The sequence below is a fragment of the Triturus cristatus genome, chromosome 8 (assembly GCF_964204655.1).
Source record: "Triturus cristatus chromosome 8, aTriCri1.1, whole genome shotgun sequence".
NCBI classification, from domain to species: Eukaryota; Metazoa; Chordata; class Amphibia; order Caudata; family Salamandridae; genus Triturus; species Triturus cristatus.
The window spans coordinates 25,015,980-25,040,763 of record NC_140591.1 but is presented as its reverse complement, the minus strand read 5'-3'; the positions used below and the strand labels follow the sequence as shown (position 1 = coordinate 25,040,763).

Here is a 24,784-nt window from a genome sequence, read left to right as displayed (position 1 = left end):
GAAAGAACATCACTTTCAGTTCGCCTCTACAAGTCTCTCCTAGATTGACGTCCTCATGCTTCCACCTGGTATCGCACTGCCGTCTTCATATGCGTCTGCAGCAGGAAGCCCTGGATGCTCAATGGTCTCAGGCGACGGGAGCATTCGAAGACATCCTACAGATCACACCCATCATCATCCAGTTCATCATTCAAAATTCTTTATTTCGGATAAGCAAACCATGAAAGAAACCACCATACAAATCACGAGTATGTCATTTTAGGCTAAAAGAGCATTTCGAAAGACAAGTGTGCAAATAAGGAATAAAAACACTAAAATTGATATAATAAGAAAAAATGACGTTTACTTCATATGAGTAAGACAATTCCACATAATTCATAACTTTGATCTCTCTAACACAATTGTGGGGCTAAAGTGCAAGTGCAGCATTAAAATTTATATACATCAGTTTCCAGGTTGATAGCCTGCACATTAAGCAGAAAAAGGATTTGCTCGTAGTCTAAGAACAAGGCACTAGCACTAATCACAATGGGCAGAATAAGATACATAAAGTGCAACCATAAAACAATTAATTAAAAGTATAAAATAGCAGCATTAATTGGTCAGTACAGTCTTGATTGGTCAGCACAATCTGTTTTATCTATTCATTCATACCAGTCGACCCTATTAACTGTGCCCTCCTTCTAATCGCCCAGAAATGTCCTAAAAAGTTTGCAGTGGCACAGGCGAAAAGAGGTCTGGCATCTGATTTTAATATCCAGAGGGCATCTTTAGAGCTTCGGGTCCCTAGTTGTCTGCACACAGGAGCTAACCATTTGCTTCTTGGCTTTACGTATGCTTTACAGGCTAAAAATACATGTCCGATGGTTTCATGTGGACAAGGACAGGAAGGACAGCCCTTAGGTTGGAGTTTGTTATTTTGTCAGGAATTGGTAAAAGCATTAATTGGTAAGCTACTGTGTCTAAACTGTGTGTACAACTTCCTATCGGCTGGCACCATGATAATATTGAAATAGCTTTCTAGGTGGCAATTGGATTTCAAATCCGTGAAAGCGTCTATTAGGCTGCCAGGTTGGTTCTTTCGAACGTTGTTCTCGTCAACCCAAGCCCAATACAGGATTTTTACTTGGCTTCTTGAGTATGGAGGTGGGTGGCTGATGGCCTGAATTGGCAAACCAATACTAGACTGTAGGGCATTTACTTGTTTAATCCAGCCAATTTCATTAGTGGTATCCAAACTGGAGACCTCGCAAAAAGCAGCTGCATAATGTGCCAAATCAGGGGTAGAGGCCAATATGTGCTAAAACAGCAATGGGCGCAGCCTCGCAAGATCGTTGATGGACTTAATGCACAGATCGAGCTTGAGAGGTAGAAGAGGTGTACTTAGAGGAAGGGATATCAAGCTCCTAAGGAACTTGTTTTCCACAGCTATGAACTCGTTAGAGGGTGCTGTGCCCCACAGCTCCGCCCCGTAAAGGGCACTGGTCACGGCGATGCAGTTGCACAATTTAAGGGCAGGAGCTACGGGCCTGGTATGCGACAAGCAATGCTCCCTCCTCAAAGCTCCGGTAAGCTGGGTGAATTTCAAGGAAGCTTTCTCTAAATATCTCTTCCAAGTCATTCCCTCTGATACTTTAGTACCCAAATAAACGAAGGAACTAACACTCTCAATCGGGACATTAACCAAGAGTGTGTTTCCCTTAAAAGATTTGTGCGGGTTGAACATCATTAACTTGGTTTTGGTGGTGTTGATGACCAAGCCCTTCCCATCGCAAAATGGCTTAAAATGGTTTAAACGTTTTTGGAGACCCATGGGAGTTTTGGAAACCAGTAGGGTATCGTCAGCAAATGGCAATGTAGCAATTTATTGATTCACCAGAGATGGTGCATCAGCTGGTATAGAGCACAATAAGCCTGCTACCCGATTGACATTCAGGGAGAAAAGTGTTGGAGCTAATACACATCCCTGGCGGACACCCCGCTGGATCTTGATAGGCTTGGTAAGTTGTCCCTGGTTTCCCCACCTCACCCGGGCATAGTTTCCATCAGGCAACCTAACTAATATTTCCAGGATCTCCAAAGGCATTCCCCTGTCTCTAAGCACCCGCCATAAGGAGTCCCTGGGCACAAGGTCGAATGCGGTTTTTAAATCAATGAAAGCAAAGTATAGACTTCCCTTGCCCAAGGCAACAACCTACCAGTATAACATAACTAAGCGTAATACTTGATCCATTGTGCCGGTCTTCCGCCGGAATCCTGCTTGGAGTCGAGAGAGGATGTAATTCTCCTCCATCCAGTCCTGGATTTTGGCCAAGAGGGAGCGACAGAAGACCTTTTGGGCACAATCGATCAAGCTGATCGGACGGTAGTTGGAAGGCATCGACCTGTCCCCTTTCTCAAAAATGGGTACTACTTCAGCCCCTTTCAATGAGTCAGGGATCCTCCCCCCACCAGCTATGTCATTGGCCAATATCATGAAATATGTAGCCCAGTTTTTCCTACCTACGCGAAAAAGGTCACCTGGGATTCCCTCCGGGCCAGGGGCTTTCGCAGGTACAATTGCGTCCAGAGAAGACAAAATTTCCTCTCTGGAGAATGAAAGAGTACACGCTGGCTGGCCTATGTCCTGGAACAACTGGTTTCTATCGTATGTTCCAATGAGAGAGTAGAGGTTGCTAAAATGTTTATGCCACTCTTCAGCTGGAATGTTGTTGGCCAAAGGGTGCGATGTCTCAAAATTGCCCTTGGACAAGAGGGACCAGAATTTCCTACTATCTGGATGACGGATAGCCCCCCCAAGATATTCCCACCTCTTTTCGTCCCATTCTCTCTTCGCTTTGGCCTGCGCTTGTTTGTATTCCTTCCTAGCTTCGCGAATGCTTAATGCGTCCCTATTTCTAATGGCCACAGACAGTCTCCCTCTCGACACTCTTCATTCCTTATTGAACCATAAATTGGAGCCCAATGGTCTACCCTGTTTTGGCTTGGTCTTGTGGCCACAGACAAGAAAGAGACTGGCCAGGTGTTCAAAGAAGTCTTTATGTGAGCTACTGCAGGCAAATGTTTTGGGAAAGTCGTCGGACTCATCACCCAAGGTCTCTGGGTGCTTTTCTAGGTCATTTGTGATCATTCTTGTCTTGGATTCACCTGCCATAACTGCAAGCCATTTGAGCCAACGTTTATTATTGGAGGGGATTATCTCCTTGGTACTCAATGGAATCAGTCCGACCTTCGCCCTTTCGCCCCATGGATGTTCAACAGTTAGGCTAAGGGAATTATGGTCACTGTCACAGAACGGGTTGATGATCATGTCCTGTACCAGAGGCCATAATGCAAGGTCTACTAGAAGATAGTCAATCCTACTTGCCCCTTTTGGTCCACTAAAGGTCACCCACCCTCCTTTGTCGGAGCTGGTTCTCCCATTTGCGGCTCTTAGCCTGTGTTCTAAAGTGATGACATTCAGCTGCAATGCTGCTTTCGACCATTTTTTAATAGGGGTAAGCTCCAGAGGTGGCACCATCCATGCTTTATCCTCCTCGCTCACATCATGGGACTCTGCCCAGTCTAGTGGTTTGAATGTCACATTAAAATCACCACTGACTATTAGGGAGTGGCCATCCTGTCTAGCTTCCAATAGTTGGTCCAGTGCATGCAAAGTCCTCTGGTACTTCTGGCATACACATTGAAATTGTCAATGAACTTGCCCTTGGCATTGTTTAACCTTACCCCTAGAATGTCAGGGCTGTTGGTGTCCAATTCCTTTAGATCGCAGTTAAGTGAGATGTTAATTAGGATGAGCAACCCACCTGACGGCCAGCCATATTTGGATGGAATGGCCGGTCTGTGAAAGTTCATGAAGCCAGGTATAAATGTGGGGGTCAGACTCCATGTTTCCTGGAGTAAGCAAATCTCATGATGGTTTATGAGCTCAAAGCAGTGGGGGAGGTCGAGTTTCCCCCTTATGCCCGCCACATTCCATGACACTATCTTCAGCGCCCTACCAGGGGGTATTGAAAAGTGAATCTGGGGAAGCAGTGGGATATGTGGGGTATTTGTCTTTATTGGGGAGTAACCAAGTGTATCCGGAATGTTGGCCTGCACACCATCACTTAATGCGGAGGCTGGAGCAATATCTAAGACTAACTGTGCGCTACAGAGTATGCTGTCAAGCTCTGAAGGAAAGCCCTCTCCGTGCATGTGGGATACAAAAGGAGTGTGCTTGTTTTTTATCTTACGGATGCAGCTGGGATCCTTTACTACAGGTGTAGGAAGTCAATCATCCAGTTGTTGCACTGGTGGACCCAACCAGCAAATCTTTCTGCAGGTCTCTCATTTCTTCCTCAGCCATCTCCGTGGGGTGATCACAATGTATGCTTCCCTGGAAGGGTGGGGAGCTTACCTCCACGTCAGTGGCAAATGGCATAATTCCCATCTACAGGTTTTCCCCTGATAAAGGGACAGCACGTCCCGAAATGCATTGGGCGTTGTACTTCTAAATCAGATTATGACATGAATTATTGTGAAATGCATATATAATATATTTCTGTATGTATTCAAGCTCAAAACACTCTAATTGTATTATTTTGAAATGTCTAAAGAGCCTAAGTAAACAATTGTTGAAAAATTTAAGAAATTGTATACATTGTGAATTTTTATGTATACCACGCATAGTAGTGCACGTTAAAATCCAAGTTACCCAAGGGGACTTGGCCACTTACACATTTGTTTGATCATATGCCAGGCAGGCACATCACTAATGTGGCACACTGATCGGCTAAATATTTAATAAACGTAATTAGTAGGACAATAATATAGAGTGCACAATCCACAACACTGCTTATAATTCCCATCGCAGCATGCACATCAATCGATTAGAACTCAGAGTGGTATACCTCGCTCTCCAGGCCTTCCTTCCCTGGATTCGGCAATCCACAGTGCTTGTGCGCATGGACAACTCTACAACGATGCGCTAAATAAACAAGCAGGGAGGCACCAGATCTCGTCTACTGTCCCAGGAAGCACAGCTGATCTGGCAATGCTGCATCCAACACAAGGTACATTTAACGGCAGGGCAAGTGCTGGGTATGCTAACACCATAGCGGACACCTTACGCAGGCTGAAATCTGCTTGCCATGAGTGGGAATTAGGCCAAAACACACTGCATTACATCTTTCTTCAGTGGGGAAAACCAAAGCTGGATCTCTTTGCAATCCCCCCCCCCCCCCATTTCAACACCAAATGCCAGTTCTTCGCAAGTTGGCAGCACCATCGGGGGTCATGGGAGAATGCAAATTTGATTGCATGGTATGGAATTTTGGCCTACGTTTTTCCACCAATTCTCCTCCTCCCGAAGGTTCTCAGAAAGATGAAGACCGAGCCCTGTCATAATTCTGATAGCTCCTGCGTGTCCATGTCAGTACTGGTACACAGATCCTCTACTCGCAATGCAATCTCCCATTTGGCTCAAACCAGTTCCCTCTCTTCTACCATTGAACCATTGTCAAGTTCTGCATCAAGATCGCTCAAATTGTCAGCTTGGCTCCTGAGTTCCGAGAGTTTGGCCATCTGAATATTCCTGCAGATTGTGGAAGAATATTTGCAAGAGCAGGCAGCACAAATCAAACCTATTCCTTAAAATGGAAAACATTCTGTATATTGTGTCGAACTGCTGGCATTCACCCCCTCTCATCTTCTCTGGAACAAATCTTCCCATATCTTTTTCACCTTGCACAATCGGGCCTAGCTCATGCCTCTATTAAGGTACATCTCGCTGCCAACTCTCATTTCCGAAGCTCAACAAACCATCTCTGTGGTCCGAGAGGCTATTTAAACAGTTCCTTAAAGGATTGTTTAGAGCATTTCCTCCATGCAGACCACCACCTCCGGAGTGGCATCTTAATACAGTGTTGGGACAATTAATGAAGTCTCCTTTTGAACCAATGCATACAGCTGGCATTACATACCTCTCCTGGAAGGTAGCCCTCTTCCTTGCCATCACCTCCGCACGTCGTGTAAGTGAAATTCAAGCGTTTACGACCCTAGAGCCATTTTTTCCGTTCAGAGAAGATAGGGTTATCCTTCGTACTAACCCGAAATTTATTCCTAAGGTCCCCTAGGATCTTTACTTTAATAAGCCAGTAATACTCCAAACAGCGGCTGAGCAAGCGCTTCAGTCACTAGACATCAAACGATGTTTGAAATTCTATTTGGACAGAACCAAATCCTTTTGGAATACAAACCAGCTGTTTGTTTCCTTCAGTGCACCAAGGAAAGGTCTGCTGCTTACCAAAAAGAGCATATCCAGATGGATATCAAAGACTATTATTTTCTGTCATCAAAAGTTTGGACAGCCTTTAAACTCTAGAATACGGGCCATTCCACAAGAGGAATGTCTCCATCCATGGCATTGTTTGCTGGGGTGTTGTTGCTAGATATCACCCGAGCAGCGATATGGAGAAGTGCAGCATTACTGTTTGGATTTGCACATCCTCAGAGACGCAGCAGTGAGACAAGCAGTTCTTTGACATCTGTTAATAAAGGTGAGCTATTTTACCTTCCCACCCGCCACTTTTCAACCTGCTATGCGCATTTTTCTTTACTGTATTATGTTGAATTATTTATGTTAAGATTTTACCTCCTAACTGTATTGATTTCATAATAATGATGTTGAGTATATTGAAATATGTAACCATTCATGAATATCTACGGAAGTTTTTTTTTCAAAATGTGCTAGTTACTTCTTGCAGCTCTGATTCAATGCATGTGAATCTATGAAAGTTCCAATACTGGATAAGAAAATAAGTTACTTAGCTGTAACTATAGTTTTCCATTATTGGAATCTTTCATAGATTTTCATGCGGCCCACTCTCCTCCCCAGAGAAGCTTGCCTTTATTTCTCTCAGTCTTTGTACATTTGTATGCCTTAGTGCTAATGGTAATCTGAGGCACTGCAGCTTCTCTGAGGAAGGTTCCAGATGGTGGTGTCATCTGATAGGTTGGTTGATTCTTAAGTTTGGTCCATTTGTTTTTGTTTTGTTAAGGGCACTGATATGTTGCTAAACAAAAAGAGCCTCAGGCCTTTACGTTATATGTCTATTGTGACATTGCTTTTATAAAGTACCGGGGACTCCGATCACGACGACGGGGAATTATTCAAGCATGTGAATCTATGAAAGTTCCAATACTGGAGAACTACACTTACAGGTAAGTAACATATTTTCTTCTTTGCCTTTAACCAAGAAATATTGGTTTAAAATACTACACTTACATAAAAACGTGTTGTGTGCTCCTTATTTATAGGTATACACATACATATAAGTTGTACTTTCTGGGAAATACAGATTATCTGGGGAAGTTTAACTTGCTCTGGGACTGTAAAGAACTGTGTTTTTGTTTTTACCACCATTGCAGTTGAATTATCAAGGTTCTGAGGAGGATTGTGTTGCTGCTTCGAACCACAAACATAACCTCTTTCATGGCCATAGTAGTGCTAGTATCAAAGTGTTTCCAGTTACCAGCTGGCGATGCAGCCCCTGGATCTCCCACACTTACCAAAACGTCTTGCAATAAAACACTGCACAAGGACCATTACACCTTTTCCAAATTGATATATTTACTGATATATTTTCAGAGAACCATCAGCAAACATTAAGCCATCTGTTAATTGCCAAATTGGCTTATATTAGGTTTATTCTCATAACCTGTCAGATTTTGGTATTGCTGACCGTCACAGTCTCAACGACCCCACTCTCCCTGGACATCTCTGTTGAGGGACAAGATAAAATTTATCACTCACACAGAAATCGAGGGAGAAACAGGAAGGGAGTGAGCGAGAGCAGTTTGTAGTGGAGCCCACTCTTTGAGGTTTAGTCTGTTTCAATGAATGACACCACCCTGTCAGGATGTTATGGTAATAGGTAGATCTCGCCAGCTGTAAGATAGAGGGCACATGGAAAGTATGATAATGGACATTGGTCAACCCTCACAGGTAAGACTCTACAAAGAAATGATACAAGAGACAGCACAACAGACTAGGAGAGAAAGTAACTAACGGGAACCAAGGGAACTGTAAAGGGGAAAATACCAAACAGTGAAGGGATGCAAAATAGTTGGAAACTACAGCGAGAATCGGAAAGCCAATACAACCGCACAACATGGTTCTAGGCACAGGACTGAATTCCAATGGGTTCTAAAAAGGCGCTGCAGCCTCCACCTCCTGCTCCCTGTGATCCTGCAATTGGCTCCAACCCAGGAAGTGAGTGTAAGTGAGTCACTGATAGCGGTGCAGTGTTTTTGTCTCAGGGATTTTCTTGTAATCTCCTCTTGCATTTTCCCTGGCTTTAAAAATAGGTATTTGCGAGGAATCCATCTGGTCCAAATGATTTTAGTCATCATCGGTATTATCTACCCTTAAATGGGGGCTCTGAACCAGTCAGGGAGGAGTCAGAGCACTAAAACAATGGTCCATCAAATAGATAATTGACAGTTTTTGCACAGCTTCGGAATGAGGCCATTTTCTTCACTTGGCTTTATCTGGTTTGTCTGAGTGCTTCTTAAGCAGGGATAAAGAACCAATGGCTATGTTGTCTATTTGGTGCAAAATATAGCACTTTAAGTGCTGTGTTAATAGTTTGAAAGCTGGAGCCAGAGATGATTCACAGAAAACTGGACTGAGTTGCCCAGGGACTCCACCAGCCTAACCTCCAAATAATATTCAGAACGATCGTCTTCCCATTATGTCGTAAAACTTACACTTTCTCAGTCAAAACTGTGCGTTTGTTGGCCAACATTAACGTTAGGATTGTGCGAGAATTATTCCACGTTCACCATCAAGATATGTTGACCTTAGTCCTAGTGTACCGTCTGGACCTCTATTCTGACAAGGTAACAAATAGATTGTCCAACCTCAGACATGACAACCCTGACTCCTCAAGGAAATCGTTGTAACAGGTCTAGAACCTTTTCCTTTGGTTACTCATGCATACCCAAAAAGATACACAAGAAATACACAACCTGCAATTTCAAAATTTATTGAAGCATTGTGATTCTTGAGTAAAAAACGTGCACTGCAATAGTCAATAGAAGGAAAAAGAATAACGTGGTCAGCATTGCGAGAATGGTGAAGAAGATAAACAATTCAACCATTGTGCTGTAACAGAGAATAAATGCTTACATATAAGTACTGTAATATATTGTATTCCTATCGAAACACTACCTATCCCAGTGTGGCTAGGGTTGGTGAATCTGCCAATATCCCTGTATGGTTATCTAACTCCACGTTAACCTGTGGGTAAGTGTTATCAGGTGCCCATCTTGGTGGTGAGCTGACATCCTCTCTCGCAGAGGTAAACAGGAATCAGCTGGGCTTAAATTTCAGCATGTGGTGACCCCTCAGTGCCAGAAAAATACTCCTCTAACTAAGGAAGTGATGTCGTTTATATATTAAACACCACCCATTTTTCCATGCCGAAGTCCCAGTCAGCTGCTATTGCTAATGCTATTGTGATAGCTTTGTTGCTGAGCGGACAAAACAAAGAATAACATTTTGCGTAGTGACATAACCCCTGTGTAGAATGTTCAAGTTATTTTATAATATGCCTACGAAGTGGAAGCATAATCAAAAGCCATTTTGGAGAATATTATCCTGCACAGGCACGCAATGAGATGTGTGTCGAATGTCAATGTTCATGAAAAGATGTCAAGTTAAAACGTGAACATGTAAATGGTGGTGTTCCCGCCGAGGCCTACAATGTGACCAAATGATACCCACTCATTGGACGTGAGAGAACTAAAAAAGCTTCCTAAAAATATTGTTTAAAAAAGATATGATGGTATAGAAACCTGAAATCCTAAAAAAGCATTGTGCTCCTTTGAAAACCAAAACTTTCAGACAGACATATTAGTTTAAAATCAATATAAAAGTGAATTAAAAAGGTACAGTTCAAAAGCAATTTAGATAAAAACAGGGGTGAGTTACAAAAAAGTCCCACAAATCAAAACTGCCAAATTGTTTGTGTGTTCCGAGCTGCTACTGTTTCCAGCAACCATAGGCAATGTTCCCAGAGGCACCTACCGCATTAGATCCATAGAACAAACATGTCCCAGTCTATTCTCCTCAGCGTCTGCCAAGGGAGGAGCAGCTGATGTGGAATCCGCAGATGACGAGCCAGGATCCAGATCACCAAGAGCTGAAGCACCCTTGGAAGGCTCATAGTATACGTTTAGAAGCAACGGCAAGAGCGAAGGACAACGGTAGAAGTTGGCCTTTAAGGGACACACCAGCAGTTCTATGTCCATTGATTGAACCAGTTGCTTTCCTAGGCACATGTCCAGAGCACACTCGAAAGTGCACAGCAAACAGCGGAATTAGGATTGCACGCAGTGTAGCCAGACAAGCTGAAAGGACAAGAACCAGTGGTCATTTAGTTCCTGAAGCAAGGGTGCACCAAAGGAATGCATAATTCTTTCACAGTACAGGAGCACTTATGGTAGTGCCATCTCCCATATGGCCTCGTGATGGGACATCCATTGCGGAGCAGAAAAAATAAAAACACAGTCCCGACACCTAGGAACAGGACAAGCAGTAACCCTGCAAAAATGCTTCCAAGCATAGAGTGTATGAATGAAGGAATAACTCCGAAGACCGTCTAAAAAGTGCTAACCAACCCGAAGCCTATTGTTTAAAAAAAGTATGCTACCTCCGTAGTACTAGACATGTAACAAATGTGATGCACAAGCTCCCCGCAATGGTGTGGGATATTAGTGTGGTTTGGCGGCTGAATCTCAGAAGACCAAACGTCTCCCTTGCAGATGTTAAGGCCACATCCTTCTGGAAGAATACGGCTTTCAGTCTGCTCAGCAAAAGACACACAATTGAGGAACAACGTGCATTAAAGTGCACGTTATCGAAGGCCACAGCTTTGCATCCCTAACAGCATGGGCAGTTGGAAACAGTACTTGTATACTACAGGTCACAACTGCAGAACGGTCACCAGAAAGTCAATTCCCCATTTCATCCAACAGCAGCCCTGATCATTCAACATTAAATAACTCACATTAGAGAGTAATCTGAAAGTCCGATGGATCACAGCAGCTGGGGAAGCCTTCAGATAGCATGACAAGTTTGCCTTAGATGCATTACATGCACCATGAATCGAAACTTCCCTGCAAACTGAGGAATGTCCCATGGTAGTCTAGCAGTCAGTCCCACTAAGAAAGACCTCAGTCTTACCATTTCTACATCAATATTTGAAATGTAAGATCCATGACTTATGCACATACCCCGCTCCTAGCGATTCATATCTGCCCACTTGATGGAGTTGCAAGCAGTATTGGAAGTGAAAAGTCGAAATTGGCAGAGGAACATGGAACATGACCACAACAAAGTTTCTGTAGAGCCCCACTCAGTAATATAATGTGACTGCCCATGTTTAAAAACAACGTGTCACCCTGTATGATGTCTATTGCAGATGACACAATGTTACCCAGAGAGTATATCCTAGTGAATAAATTAGTCATACCATTGTCAGCTACTGTCAGAGTCCTTTCTAAATTTAAGTCTCATACTAATGAGGGGGAAGAGGTTAAACTCCTACACCAACCTCCCTAACAAATATCCAAACACACAAAAGAGGAGTAGGAGGATTAACAAACAGACAACTAATGTAATTTGTGGCATGCACGATTTTCTTTAAACTCCCCTCTCCCACAAGTTGTGGCATGCTTCATCCTAGGGCTTGCTAACATCACCCCTCCGCTGACCAACGCCTGGGGCGGAGAGGGAGGCAATACAAACACAAAATAATACAAATATGAAAATAATTATATATTGGTGTAGAGATTTGAATCCAAACCTGACTCTGGAATATCCCTCTTCACTTTTATTCCTGGATTTCCTGATCAGGATTAAAATGAATATAGGATGGTTGTGATGGGGATTCTTAGTGGCCCCTCACGCCTCCCATCTGCATGTTTGTCAACATGTTTTAGCCGATTTTATGTAGCCCAAACTAGGGTCTTACGGCTTTTGTCAGGACCCACGATTACCCAGATTCTGCCTTTATCTCCTACCTTACTTTAGTAGGTCGAGGATAGACCCAATCTGGTCTGGAGGCTCCTATACACACTGCGGTGGTACCTGTAGATAGAAATGTAACATTCATGACCATTGTTTCATATAAGAGAACTGACTCTATGTGTAAAAGCTTACTCCCGTGCATTCATACAATCTCATCCCGCCACTCATACGTTGTTGCTTTTGTGTTCCCCAACTCGGGGTCTGTTTAACTCCTCACCTCTTCGTTTTATTCATTACTGTAGAGAGACACCCCCATCAATAGCACACCTGTGTCTTATAGAAATCAAAGTCTATATTAGAGTCTGGCTTCTGGAATTTAATTTAATTTAATTGTGGGTTTATATAGCGCTAGAATCGACTCCTGGAGGAGTATCTCCGCGCTTCGACCGCTGGGGAACCCGTCCTGGCTCACCCTGAGAGATGGTCCCTAATGGGTATCTCTAAGGTGCGACCAAGCATCCCCGGCGGTCTGGGGGGGCCGTTGTGAAGATGAGGCAAGCTAATGCCCAGAGTTGCCGAGTGTGGTCCCTGACTGGAGTAGGCACCGAGGCGAGAATTATCGAGCCCGCTGACCCTGGTCCACGACCCTGCCGTGTTGGGAATCGAACCCTGGTCCCGGGCCGTCCTCTGCTTACGGGTCTGCCGCCTCTAACCAGTGAACCACACCTCTCCACATATCTGTTTTATATTTATCAGTCAGTCGTAGCTTAAAAAGGCACAGGAGCAGTGGCGGCTCCCTGTAGTCAAACACTGGCTTCATGGGAAAGTAACTACATGATTCTAACCTAGTGGGGCAGTCCCTCTGGCCTGTTGGTACTTCCATAAACAAATGAGTTGGTTTTGACTGAGGGTGATTGTATACGGAAGCCTGTGTATTTTGGTACCTTACATCCCTGTAGTCAACCACTTGTTTCATTGGGGAATGATTAATGTGATTATGACCATATTGGGCATCCCCTGTACCCATGAATGCCTCCATTAATTTGAATTAGTCAATTTCTCCCAGGGCGCTCGTACACAGGAGCCAATTTGTTTTTGTATGTTATGTCATCTCTCCCCCCTCTCCTGACTTTGCCAAGGTGAAACTGCAGCCCTTGCAGTCCTCTCCGCACGCCGTGAAGGTGCCAGCTTTTACATCTGCTCTCCCTCTGTACGTGCTGCTTCCCGTCATGTGATCTCTAGTTGTGGTAACGTGACCAGGACGTCTGTGTTGTTTTTGCTGCTGGGCGCGATAACTCTCATGTCCTCATTCTTCCGCCAGGTTGGGTGTATAGGACGTGGGTAGGAAAATATGAATTTCCAGTGACATGTTTACTTCCATCTAATATGAGAGTCATGTAAGTCAACATGTCCCTACATGTTTCTGTTTCTTGATTTTTAACCACCTGGGAGGTAATCCCTATAGAGTTAATGTATATTCTGATACAATGCCCACTCCTCCTTCACCATCAGTGGGTTATTTTTTATCCATGATTAATTCTTCATACTTTTCTTATTACATTACTCCTAATATATTTATTTTCTAATGGGTACCCACATAGCGGATTATATTAATTATTACAGAGGGTCATTGTTTTCTTACTATTGACGTTGACGAATCTCTGGTCGGGGATTAATTTTGTTTCCTCCAGATGGACAGTTCCCTTTGGTATGATCATGAGATATCCGGATCAGAGTGCTGCAAGGGGTTAGTGTGATTTTTATTTATATATTCACAATCTATTTAGTGTATTCCACAGGATGCCACTGTTCAAGCCATTTTTGTTACTGCGGACCTTATATATATATATCCATTTCTGTTCGCTGCTCAGCAGATTCTTCTTGGTATCTCGTGCTGTATTAGGAATATTTGGTTTATATAGCACTGTCAAATATATGTCTTCCACCTTGTGCTTTATCTCTAAGTAATGGGTAAACTTTGTCATGGCTTTCTGAGATCTGATGTTGCTCCTATGGTCCATGATCCGTACTTAAATTTTTCTTGTTGTCATCCCTATGTATAGTAGTCCACAAGGGCATTTGATAATGTAAATGACATTTTCCGAATTGCAGTTTTTTATGCTTCTTCTGGACTCAGGGGTATTTTAAACCTTCGTCAATGGTTTTGGTATCTTTGGTTACATTGCATACATCACGTGCACCACCTTAGTGTGCCCCGTTTCTAAATTTGCCTCATCAATTTCACACAGTCTCTCAGCAGCTTCCTGTTGCGAAACCTTCCTCACTTTGTTGTATATAGCATACAGAAATCACTTATGACGTGATCTTCAAGGAGCTAGTAAAATCTTGTCAGCAGAAAGAAGGGACGATTGTTGTTTCACATGAGACAATGTTGAGTGTCTTTGCCAATCTAGGCATAACTTCCCAAAACTGTATGTTGTTACTACCCCAAGTGTTGAGTCGGCACATAACGTGGGTCGTGCTTATTGCTTCTAAGCTCTTTGGTGTAGGCAAGAAAATGTGCCTGACATCCATTAGTGCCTGACGGCTGCACTAATCATCCCTCCTGATTGGTACATGAAGAACTGTATGTGCCATTGCGAAGCATCTTGTCTAATGTGTCCTCCGTGAAATTTGTAAACTGTTGCCAATTTGCAAATCGTGCAAATGTGGGATCGTTTGGTGTCTTTAAATCTTTTATCTTGGCCAAGACAAGATGTGTGCTGGCCAGTTTTGTTCAGGGCAGTCATTTGATGTGGTATAAGGCGTGCTCTAAATATGGCCTTGTTCCCCTGAACCTGCCAGACTTTAGTTCTCCATATAGATTTTTAATTGACATTGTCTTTCTAAAAATCAAATCTTTGTATCGACAACTGGGAAATGAAAGATACAAAATAGATCTGCTTCGTGTCAGTGAACATATTTTTTTCCCCGTGGTGGTGTATGGCAGTGGTCCCATTGCGTGTAATTAAATACTGCAAGTTGAGTACTTGTTTTATGCAAGAAGTGGTGGCCATAATGTTGCTAACAGAACATTTCATCATAAATATTATGTGTTTCATCGTATATTTCTTCAGTATTAAGAACAAATGCTCTAGACCATCTAACATTCATGTACTGCATCAATGTCCCAATCATCAGAGATAGTAGTAGGAGTGATAACATAGTGTAGTTAAATTCTAAATACATATGGAATTTGAAGAGTTTCAGTTGGTCCAAATATATCATATGATACCTTAACCCAAACGATTCCATCAGAAACTGGCACAGCAGAAATGTTCACAAGGAAAAGGTCTATTCGCAGTTTGTGTGACGAAGGTTGATTTTTTTAACCAAATTAACCAGTTCAACAGCAGACCGTTCTGGGAGATAATGTCTGTTCAGAAGCAGGAAAAAGACTGTCACAAAACCAATTCAAATGAAGAGGAAAAGTAAAGCAATTGTAATCCAAATGTATATCATGGAGGGATAAAGTGCGTCTTTTTCAGCCAAATGTAAAATTCATGCGGTCTGCCTTTGAGTGGGATGGTAAAGGAGGGTCACGTGAATCTGAGGAGAAGTCATCAAAGTCAACGAAGTAGCCAGAGGCAGTGCGTTCTATTTTTGGCAGCTCTGGAGGCTATGTAGAACTGGGAGTTGTGTCGAACGGTAGTATGTTAAGTTAGACACCATCAGTGTCTTGTTTTAGAATTGAAATCTGTGTTTCCAGACATGTTGATTGTACGGTGCTTGTTAATGTAACAGGACGAAGTGGGAAGAAGAAGGTTCATTGCCGATCACAGCTTCAATCAGGACATTTCCTAGTGTAGTGAGAGTAGACAGGTAACGACCCAGGAGCCCTCTTTGCCTACTGTGTAGAACTGGCCACATGATGTGGTTTGATGAGATCTATTGACACAATTCTCTTGTGTTTGCTGCCAGCAACAGGCGGTAAAAGTACAGTTCAGGTACTTTCAATAGCCAGGATAGGTACACGACCCAAATTCCTTCTTTTCTACAATTTTCTCTCCAGACGGGAACATCGATCTTCAGACTCCAACCAGGAGTTGCTAGAGTTTCCTTCACTTCACCAGTAGCAGAACTTTTCTGTTGGACGTTACTCTGAGCTTCTCGAAAGTTGTTCAGTTGCTTTAAAACATCCAAACGTTCATTGAGGTACAAAAGGTTTTTCTGCCGCCACTGTGCTGGGAATATCGAGGTCTGGAACTCACATCTAACCCCCAAACAGGATTTCATAGGTAGTCTGACCACCCATGAATTTTCTAGGCAGAATATTGAGGGCTCCGTGGACCCTATATAGGTGGTGAACCTAACTGCCACCTGAACCTACTACCCTAGACTGCTTTAAGTCTTGGTTCTTTCTCTCCACTACCGCGTTTCCCTTGGGATGGTACGGGGAGGAGTACCACATAGTCAATATCAGTTTTCCCACGGTGTCTCTGTAAGCGCTGGAGGCAAATGCCAGACCCTAGTCTGAATGGAATGTGACTACTGCGTATGTCCTGATGAAGTCTTGCAGGTCTTTTATAACAGTTCGGGTGTCAGCTGATCTCTGTGGTCAAGCCCAAAGGAATCGAGAGTAGGAATCCACGGCTACCAAGATGTATTAGTAAGCCCCATCTGATTGTAAGAGACTGCAGTGGTCCAAATATACACCACCAAGTAACTTATCTGAGATCCATAAAGCTGTCTGTGGAAGGCTTATTATGGTGGAAACGTTAGTTTGTTGTCAAATGTTACAGTTAAGGACCAAATCCTTGGTCTGCTTGTATAAACCTGGCCACCTGTAGCGTTGCTGCAAAAATGAAATTGTAGCCACTTCCCGTGCGTGAGCAGAAGCTAGACCTTCATGTGCTGCTAGGATTAGCCCTAACCTGCGATCTGAATTGGGTATTACTCTATCCCTCCACTCCGGGAATATGATCAAATTGTATGTTTTGGGCACTTAACTGGGAGGAGTATTTAGTTGGAAAACATTGTGGTCGGTGGGTTTCCATTGTGTGCAGTGTTAAAAGCCATCATGATGTCTCCATCTATCCTCGTTCTAGAATGTGTAATTGCATCGACTGCAGCAGTTTGCACTGGTGCTTTTGCGGTTCATTAGCTATGAAATTTCCTACAACGTGTAGTTCTATACGCTGTTAACACAGAGTATGAATCACATGAGTCTGTGGCAAACATGCTTTTAGTTTAGTCACCTGTCCTCAAAGCAGCTAGTGCTTTATTGTGTACTCGTTGGAATCTCTGAATCCATTCTGGCTCCAGTAGTGTAAGTACTCATTGTAAGACTGGACACAATAATACAAATCACACACTTTGAGTATGGGGAATCTGGGATCCATATTCTCAAGTACCAGAGCTTTCAGTTCAGCCAACTGCGCTGTGCAATCAACATGAGACTGCGTGTAGGTTTTATCCGGGTGGAATTCTCCATCCTGCATTCAACATTTAACTACTGTCCATGCAGCAGAGTATTGAGGCTTAGTCCCTGTAGCAGGCTGGGCAGAACCATCAGTATATTATTATAGATGATGTAATCATACTGATCTAGACTTTATTAGGCAGAGGATACTTATGTTCATATTGCAGATATGCTTGTGTTTGTAGTGTAGAGCCGAATACGTAATCTACGTTTGTTGCGGTAAGTGAGTTGCCCCATTGAATCCATCACAAATGTAAAGCCTTCGCGTTTGGAACGCTGGCCTTTTTTACAACCTCTAAGGCCAGAAATGGATTCACGACAATTATTTCTTTTTTCCCTGAGCCAATGATCTTTCTCTCACCACAGCAGTCTGTACTGCCGTCATAATCTTTTCTTTCAGTGCAAAGTGCATTTCTGCAATTGTGTATTAATGCAATTTATATACAATGAGTATCATTTCTCCTTCATTGAATGTGACATAGGTGCATCCTTATGCACCCGCAGTTATACAGGTCACCAGGTTGGTGGTATTTACACGTGTGTGTAAGTGTTTTGAAACGAACATGTCAGCTTGTACTGAACGTGGAATTTGTGTTTGTTCAGATATCCAATGTGTGCTTGAAAAGTCTGGACAAATCAAGTTGTAAAATGGTTTTACTAGCTCTGCATAGTCTGGAATGTAAATTCTGCCAACATTTAGGAAACCCCTATATTGACTGGAGTTTTTTCAATGAGTTAGGTGGTTGCAGAAGTGCACACTTCTCTGAGAAATGTGTTGCAAGGTTTCTGCCTTCACTTGGCAGCTCGTATCCCAAGAACAGGACTCTGAGGAAGGCTATCTTTGATATCTTGAAATTAAATTTGTAGCCCATGTGAGCAAATCCCAAAAACTAGGCGATCTACTCCTGCCAAGTGGGTTGAAAGGTCATCATCTGTTAAGTATATGTCATCAACATAGGACAATGCCTGATAGTCAAAACCTTGCTAAATTTTTGTTACCCGGGCTGTTCTTATACCCTTGAGGGAATCGACTGAACTGCTGCTGAGACCCGAGGGCGCTGAATGCAGCCAAGTACCTGCTTTCAAGCGCTATATTTTGGCAGAAAAATCTATTTGAGATATCTAATGTGGTTTTGTATTTTTTGTGCACTATAATGTTCATTAGTGCTGAGCTGTGTGTGTTCTGTACAGCAAATGTGCGTGTAGCAGTGTTCAAGTGTCTGTAATCTAACATTAAACAATATGAATGATCAGGTTTCCTTACTGGAAACAAAGGATTATTCATAAGGGAGGTGCAACTCTCGATTACACATTGGTAGTCAAGTTGTTGAGAATCTCTCTAACTTGTTTTGTAGCCTCATTTTTATTGTCTTTGGGGTTGTGGCATTGACCTCTCGTATAATGTGATAAGGAGTGCTGTCATTCCACCCCACATGGTTATGGTATAACATGGGAGCTTGCACTAAGGCCCACTCTTCGGCTTATTAATGTTTTACTGCATCTGGAACAAGGTCGGAAAAGGCAGGTAAAATTACCTTCTCCCCCTTAAGGCAATGTATAACAAACTTTGGTGGCAAATCCTTTTCAGCCAAGAGAATGTCATAGCTGAATGACCAGCTCTCACTAAAGAGAACATTTATTGGACATTGTGTATACCTCTATAGTTGGAGTTGCATCTCATATAATTGATGAGGAACACTCTCTCTCTCCTATCTGGTTTCCACCGGGATATAGTCACTCGTTGCTACTGCCCCCAGACACACCAAAAGATTCCGGCGAACTATTGTGACTTCTGCAGTGCTATCCTGCAAAGCCCACTCCCTGCTCAGAAGTAGTGTCTTCAATATCCATTGTATGCTTGACTTTAGTGCCAACTACTTTCTTCTTTTTGAATTGTGGCTTGGATTGTTTAGTTTTGTCTTCCTGTTTTACAAATTCAGAAGAGTATTGTGAGTCTTTGAGTTTCTGGTACTCTGCTGATCTGCGCTCCGATCGTACTCCTCTCGCCGAGCGTTTTTCGGATGAATCCTGAAAGGAATGAGAGAAACGTGTATCAGTATCCTGATACCAGTCAGCCATCTTAATGTTATCACAGTTACACAGATTATAGTGTTTTTCAGTGGACTCCTGTTGAGAAGATGCACCCCGTGCTCTAGTCTTTTCTTTATTTTTCTAATTATCCTATTTATTCTTCATAGAAGACTCTGATGCCTGCTTCGAGTTATCTTTTTAAGAGTTATTTTTAATTTGTGGTTTACTAGGTCTGGCTCCTTAATTATCTCTACCTACTGTTGCATAGATTTCCTCTATAAGTTTAGGTAATTCATGCTCCTGGTCTCCCGGAGCTAAATTTGTGGGTCGCTGGCATATAGCCAGCGCTGCTGCTTCCCCTTTCATGTTACTTAACATTATAGCGGATACTACAGCAAAGTTGCCCATCAGTTATTTCCCCAGGGGCTGCCCCATACTCATTTTGGATCTATTTAAGCACCTCTGGTAAAACAGCTAATGAGGTTGTACCATGTGTTCTGGTGTATACTGCAGCAAAGACTGTATCCCAAGTGGTGCTGTCTTCCACTGGGGGGCCATCTCAGTTGGTAGACATATTATGAGAATACTATGTTTTTCTTGGGGTCCTATATGGGGAAACACAGCTTCAAGCTGATTTGTTGTTTGTGCATTCCAGAACGGAATTTCCTCCCATCTGATGATAATTTTACCCATTACCGCATTGATTGTTACTGGACTAATTCCAGGTGTAGCCAATTGTGGATATGCAACTTTAGTAGCATTGCAGGATTTACAGTTATTGGTCACATGAGAAACTGTGGCAAACATCTGTATATTCTGACTAGACCTTTGTACAATGTACGTAGTTGTACTGCTGTTAAAATTGTTATGTCTGGGTATGGTGTGTAACCGGCTAAGACTGGCCATGTTGCTCACTCATTACTGAGGGAGCTAGTCTAACTACATCTGTAGTATGTGGTAGGGCGCCTTCAAACCAGTTTTGGTGTTCTTGGTATGTTAGTGGTATTTCTAGTGCCACGTAAGCTATGTAGTTGTTAGGAACTGTAGCTACATTGTAAGTATGAAAAAGTCTTGTTTGTGCATCTACTGCTGGGAATATAACCCATGAATAGAATACCTCTGTCCTAAATGCCTCAACCACGAAGGTAACGTCTCCACCCGCAATAGCTGAGTAACTACATGTCTGCACTTTACTATTATGGTAATTGCTGGATCGTTGTCTGTGGAATTCAGAGAGGGTACCACTATGAGGTGAGCCTTTGAAAGGTTCGAGCTTGAACAACCTACAGCCAATAGATAGGGGTTGCCTACTCAGCTGAGCATACTTTTTCCTTAACACCACGGATGTCTCTGGTTAAGAGGTGAGTAGGGGTCTTTGGGTACACAAAAGAAAACAACTCGGGCGATCCATTAAATAAGAACCCAAGCTAGAACTTTGATGGTGCCGTGTCGTTTGTCTTATACTTTCTCAGAAAAACTGTGCGTTTGTTGGACAACATGAATGTCAGGATTGTGCAAGACTGATTTCACACGCACATCAGGATATGATGGCTCACAGTGCACCATCTGTACCACTAACCTGACAAGGTAACAAATGCATTGTGCAACCTCAGGGCATGACAACCCTGACTCCCCAAGGAAATCGTGGTTGCAGATCTAGAACCTTTTCCTTTGGTTACTTATGCACACTCCAAAAAATACACAAGAAATACACAGCCTGCAGTTTCATTATTTATTGAAGTATTGTGATTCTTGAGTAAAAAACGTGCGCTGCAATGATCAGTAGAAGGAAACAGAAGAACGTAATAAGCATAATGAGAATGGCAAAGAAGATAATTCAACCATGGTGATATAACAGCGAATACATGTTGGCATATAAGTATTGTAATATATTGTACTCCTACCTTGCTATACCTATCCTAGTGTACGTCGGTGGGTGAATCTGAAGAATCCCTGTAGGGTGATCTAACTTCCCATTACCTGTGGGTAAGTGTCATCAGTGTGCCTGTCTTGGTGGAGAGCTGGGCACTCTCTTTTGCATAGGTAAACAGGAATCAGCTGGGCTGGAATTCTGGCATGTGGTGACCTCTCAGTGCCAGCGAAATGGTCCTATAACTAAACAAGAAAGGAATGTCATTTATATATTAAACCTCACCCATGTTGCCATGCTGAAGTAATAAACCTCACCCATGTTGCCATGCTGAATTCCCAGTTAGCTGCTGTTGTGGTAGCTCTGTCGCCAAGTCGACAAAACAAACAACATTTTTCATAGTAAACTTAGTCCCTGTACAGAATTTTCAAATGGAAGTGTAAGCAAAAGGCATGCTATGAAATGTGTGTTAAATGTCGATGTTCTTGAAAAGATGTCAAGTTGAAATGTGAAAATGGGAAATGGTTGTGTTCCCACCCGGGCCTAAAATGTGACCATATGATAAGTATTCCCCATATTCATTAATGTTTAATGGTTCAGACTCTGCCATTGTCAACGATGGGCCAGTTAAAGTGAGATAGTGCCAAAGCCGGATAAGGTAGGAAGGAGCCACCCCTAAGAAGGCTTGATGATGAACTTCTCAGTATTTGCGTGCCCGCCTTCACTCCTCAGGCCAAACGTGCAATGAAATGATTGCAACCTGTGCTGAATTCTATCATGCAGGATGTCAATGGTGGAAAATTGCCAGTACTTATGAGGCTAACCACCTCATCGTCCTCAAGCCTCAAGGTCCTGTTATCATTCTAATTCTTTCAAACACGAGCAGTGGCATTCACCATTCGAGGTGTTTGCTAACACAGGTCTGTAGGGTGTGCAGGGCATAGAAAGAGCACTACGATTGTCAGCTTCGTGCCTTACGAGCATAGTCCCGACCCCCAACTTCCGGTCTACAATAAGACCGCATTTGTGGACACAACAGTTACAATGTTCCGCATGCTCTTATAGCCAAATAAACTAGCGACAGAGGCTCCAGTGAGACCGCACAACTGCAAAGCAATAATGTTAGTGGCGCGAGCCACATAGTCGGGCAACATACTTCAAGCAATATCATATATCATGCAAACTAAAAGAACAAATTAACCAATAACAGAAAACATCATGGAGCGAAATGGGAGACACTTATTTTGACTGCTGAGCAGCAAAGAAAGAGGCATCAAGATGATGTCTGTCCCATTTGGTTGTTTTAGACTATGGTGATTGTAGATTGGACTGACACATTTTTTAAGTTTATTGTGGGAAATGTAGATTGTTTTTCAACTGTTCAAATTGGCTGCTGTAATTTTTCTGTAAAAGAAAAAGAAGCATGTTCTGAGCCTTCGGTCCTGCTATGGATTTTGGGAATCATAAAAAACGTTGAGTAGTTTAACATCCACAACACAGGTATTGAAGATCAAGTAACAGATCATTGTTTTACAAGCCTTGCAATTCAACAGTATGGTAGAAATTAATTATTAGAATCTGGCCAGATTGGGAGGCAACGTTATAGGTTTAAGAACGTCAGGCAGATATTTCATTCTGTATATTTTGCTACATGGACGAGCCCTGGTGGTGTGAGTTTGGAGTTGTCAAAAGGCGTGGGGAATTGCCTGGCCATTTCTAGCATTCTAATTAGAACTTAGACATAGTCCCCTGATTACGATGTCGTAATTTCCAGTTTGGGACTGGGACCAAACGACCTCCTGTCATCGGTCCCAGCCCAGCAATTAGGATGCGATCGAACACTGTTCGATCGCATTCCTATTCTTTACAATGGGCGCATGTATTCCGACTGGAATGCATGCTATCATTGTAAAGAGCTGAGGTGCAGTTCATCTCTGCACCCGGTGGCTGGCACCTCAAGACACCTCAAGGTGCCTGCCACTGGGTGCAGCTATCAACAGGGGGGCATCATAGGTGCCTCCTAGGCCACCACCCGCAACCTTGTACCCATGGGGGCCCTGCTGGGGGTTCTCAAAGTCTGATTCCCACAGCCTTTCTGTGTCAGAAAGGTCAGCACAGAATGGCTTTGGGAATCTGCCATCGTAATCCCTCGGGTGGAAAGAGCTGTCTAAGGGATTACTGGAGGCTTTCCGAGTGGCAGATGGGCCGAACCAATTGGAGGCCATTCGGAAATCCAGTTTGGATTCCTTTCCGACTGACCCCATCAAAATGGATCGGTCGGAAAGGAATCCGAACAGCCAATTACGATACAATAGGAACGGCTCCAACCGAGGGTCGGAGGCGTTTCCTACGGCATCGTAATCTGGCCCATATTTTAGTCAGCCTACAGTAGGAATCAACGCATTGAACTTTTTGGGTCCAGGAGATCTAACTAACTGTATGGTTTTTTTTTTGTTTATCGTTAACAGCAGGAGTGAGTGTTCCATTGGGAATGGATTACAGACACAAAATCAACCCCTATTACATCTACCAACACAATTATCGAATCACTAATATCGTAGACAAAAATATCGACTACCAATACACACACAATTGAAATTACGCAAATATCGAGAAAAAATATTGCCAAATAATTGTCGACTACAAAAATATCAACTACAGAATAACCGTACACACAAATATTGAAAAATTCAAAATAACATATTATCCAACAAAAATATTGACATAGATAATATCGACAACACAAACATCGCTTAAATACATCTTAACTGAACATAAAAATAACATTTAAACATTATTAAAAAAATATTTTTAAACCTTTAAAAAAAAAATCAAAATATGCATTACAAATGAATTAAACCACTAAAATACCAAACTACTTACTAATAAACTTAAAAAATCTAATGAAAATAAATACACAAATTCTAAAACATAAATTAATAATTACCACTATCACATATATAAACAAACATATATACAACGTATTTAAAAAAATATATATATAACATAAATTAAGACATATTCTCATTATATTATAATAAAAAATAAAAAAACACTTAAGTAAATACAGATAACATTAAACAAATTCAATTATAACTGCCAAAAAAAATCACACAGACGCTATTCCAATCAATAAAATTAAACTACAACAACAAAGACCAATAGAAAGCTGCTACTAATTAAACCAACAATATAAAAGTAACCAATTAATTAACCATCAAACCACCTAAAAACCGACAAACATTGGCGAAGGACGAAACTTTGCCAGATGTACAACACAACAAAAGCGATCTACTTATACTACTACACATGAAAAGTTTAATTAAAGGTAAGTACAACATTCTTAAAATAAATAACCTTAACTAAAAAATAATTAAACATATAAAACTACTAAACAAAAGCATTATTTTTTTCTGTTGATATTTTATAGACTACTAAACTTCAC

The 24,784-nt window shown here is 42.3% G+C and overlaps 1 protein-coding gene across 1 annotated transcript in view; it reads left to right on the top strand.

Moving 5' to 3' along the window:
• The window catches only part of HSF2BP (heat shock transcription factor 2 binding protein), a 424,586-nt gene that overhangs the window by 96,335 nt on the left and 303,467 nt on the right, over positions 1-24,784 (top strand). The gene's annotated exons all lie outside the window — the stretch shown is intronic.